At 30.5% G+C, this 3,257-nt stretch overlaps 1 long non-coding RNA gene across 1 annotated transcript; it reads left to right on the forward strand.

The window, feature by feature from the left end:
- The first annotated feature begins 867 nt into the window (after window positions 1-867).
- On the forward strand, window positions 868-1,898 carry LOC128223639 (uncharacterized). Its single transcript, XR_008259312.1, has 3 exons — window positions 868-946; window positions 1,330-1,380; window positions 1,774-1,898. It is a non-coding gene; the product is annotated as an uncharacterized LOC128223639 (long non-coding RNA).
- The last annotated feature ends 1,359 nt before the right edge of the window (window positions 1,899-3,257 follow it).

The raw sequence follows: 3,257 nt of genomic DNA on the forward strand, positions 1-3,257 counted from the left end.
GAACCACTCTTCTTATCCATGTTTCCTTAGTGCATCAGACTAAGATTTTCATAGTATCACAATGCGATAAATAAAAATAAAATGCATTCATTCAAGTGTTTGTTATTGCTTATAAAATTGTAAAGATTAAATAAATAAAGCTAATGACATGTAATAACTAATGGGGTTTTTAATTTTTTTTTAATTGTTCACCTGCAGCACATGCTCATAGATGAAACATAAATAAGCACTCCATTGCATTAATAAGTATTAACACTGTACATACAAAGAAATTTTATAAAAAGAATGAAGTTACATATTTTTAACAAATTGTTCAGGTAGTGAATGCATCTTGATTGATTAAACTGTTTTCATAAAGGTTTTATGTATCACAAACTGAACATTTAAATTTCATTGCAATCATAAACCAGAAAACTGTTTATATCTTTTCAGTGTGTCCACAGGCATTTCCACAACTAATGGGAGTGATCTTAACAGGTAAAAGTATGGCTATAATAAAAGCAACTTTTAAAACAAATGTTAGGATTAAGAAACAATATCAATTTGCAAATATAATGACAGTTAAGTTAATATGTAAACTGGTTATACATATTATCAGTTATCTCATACTGATACATTTCTGTTTAGACTGTGATGAAAGCTATCACTATATATAATAAATAGAAAATTTCTATCTAGTTCAAGTGAACAAAGGACGAGGCCACAAGAACAAAACAGGGTTATGTGAAAAGCTGAGATCAGAGAATGCAAATTCAAAATTCAAAATGCAATAATTTTATTGTGTGTTGTTTTTTCCAACTACTTTAATTGTAAATGATATCTGTATTTTATTACTTGTACCAAGTATTTATATCTCCTAAAACCATTACAGTGCATCAACATGGAGAATAAGTGCCAGTTCCAATGCAAGTCTTAGTGCCAGTGAAGACTTGGTTACAAATTACAGGTAACTTTTTAGGACTGTATCATTTATTATTATTATAAGGAGTTGCCAAAACGGTCAATTTTTGAGTGTGCATGTTAATGCTGAAATTCACTTGTGTGTGTATATATATTGGTCCAGGGCTGGTCATATTTTTCAATATTGGGTCAGCAAATATATATACATGTAGTACCATTTCAGGGTTTGCTCTCACCAGATATGGTTTCCTTTCCCCTGTATATCCCATAATGGGTCACCTTATAATCTCTGCAACTTATATTATAAAGTACAATTATATTACAGTAGTGGTTAAAACTTGCAGCTGTTATGTTCTTCATGCATCAATATATTATAAGTCATTTTTATCAAGCTATTCATTTTTAATGTAATGATTTTTTTTCTTTCAGCCCAGTTCAGATGGTGACAGACCTTAATGTGACCAGTGAGACATACAACATGTAAGTAACACATTCATGCCATTTTTTTTACTGCAAACTGTGTAAATAATGTCTATTCATAAAATGAAGTTGTATAGTTTTCATCAGCACATCATCCAATGATTTCAGGCCATGGCACAATCTAAAACAAAGGATAAAAGTTGTCACTGTTAATGAATGAACTGTATATGTCTGTACAAAGTAGAAGAAAGTCTCACAATCAATTCTTGTACTGTATTTATCAGTACCAAGTTAACTTATAATATGTTATTGAATGAAACTTTATACAAAATGCTTATACTTATATGGCAAACCTGTTTCTGTGGTAACTTTGTTTGGGGTGTTCAAATCACCTTTAGTGATAGCTCAAGTGTCTCTTTATACTTGTATTTAAAACTGACTTATTGTTTGCAGCAGTGACTCAGTGATCTGCACCTGTTCCTGCCATACTGTGATGCAAGCTTTGCGGGAAGAGAAGCTACGGCTCCAGATCAGGGTGCTCAAAAAACAGCTTGGCGAAGAATGATTATAGCCTCGGATTAATTTGTACTTTTAATGTTCAGGTATAAGATCATAATATATTTCACGGAGTGACCACCAAAATCTCTATTTCACAAGTGGTGAAGCTCATCTGTGAAATATTGGCTTCTGGGTTTACAATGTGAAATATTTTGCTATCTTACACTGAAATCAACACTTCTTTTATTATATGCATAAATATATGAGATAAAATAATTAAAAGTTTTTCAGGCAACCGGCCAAAATTTAGGCAAATGTAATGTCATTTCAGAATTGACATCATAAAAAGTGTGTACCAGCACTTTGCACGTTCATTTTGTATATGCATTTCCTTTCAGTAGGAGCTTGCTAAAATTTAAAAAAAAATAAAGAATGGTATCAAAATGTTATTTCACCTATTGAAATATCCTTTTCAATTCATCGGTTAATCTCTATATATCATTATAGAGGATATAATAAAAAAACTTACATGTACTGCTTAAAAGTAGGTGTTGGCGAAGTAATCTCTGTACTGCATACCATGTTGAGGAGCAATGTTGTTGTCCATGTTGTTAGCATTGCCGCAGTCATCAATCACGTCTGGCATTGGTATGTTCCGCGCTTTACAGATATTGTGCAAAACAGCGCAGGTCAGAACAATTCTGTAATTTAGAGAAACAATGGAATGTTCTTATTCAGAAATTTAAGAACACTACTGTTCAATTTCAGAATAATTATGTTAACACCGCAAATAACTTGTTTTCTTTAATGTTTTTGAATTAATGAATTGATACACTTTAATAGTATAGATTTTCAGTGATTTTTTAGGAGATTATTTTTACAGCCTGTGCCTTGCAATTTGGAAAAAAGGTTCACTTTGGGAAAAATAAACAGGTTACATTGGCTTAAGTAATGGCAAATATACATGTTTTTACCTTTTTATGAATACATAATCCTGCGAAAGAGTAAGTCTTGTAGAGATTTTGTTCATTTTCAAGAAATTCATTGTTTTTTTTTATTTATCAAAGTAGCCTTCATTAATTAAATTGGAAAAAAATATATAATTGGGGAGGGGGAGAATTACACAAGGGTAAACAGCCTCTAGAAGGCAGTAAATTGCAACCAAAAGAGCAAAAAAATAAATAATTTGAAACAAAGCTGTTTCATATTATGTATTGAATCTAATAAAATTAAATGTATTAAAAACATAATATGAAAAAATCAGCTGTATATTCAGATATTGTTTCAGAAAATGTCTGTTAATCCAGTATATAAGTAAACATTGAAATCAACAAACCACACTGACCAAAAATAATAATAATACCATAAATGTGTTTTTTAAATGGATTGAATTTACAAATATTGTCAATTTAATTTTGTAAATTTGAAAGGGTTCTTTC

The sequence above is a fragment of the Mya arenaria genome, chromosome 17, assembly GCF_026914265.1.
Source record: "Mya arenaria isolate MELC-2E11 chromosome 17, ASM2691426v1".
Classification (NCBI taxonomy): Eukaryota; Metazoa; Mollusca; class Bivalvia; order Myida; family Myidae; genus Mya; species Mya arenaria.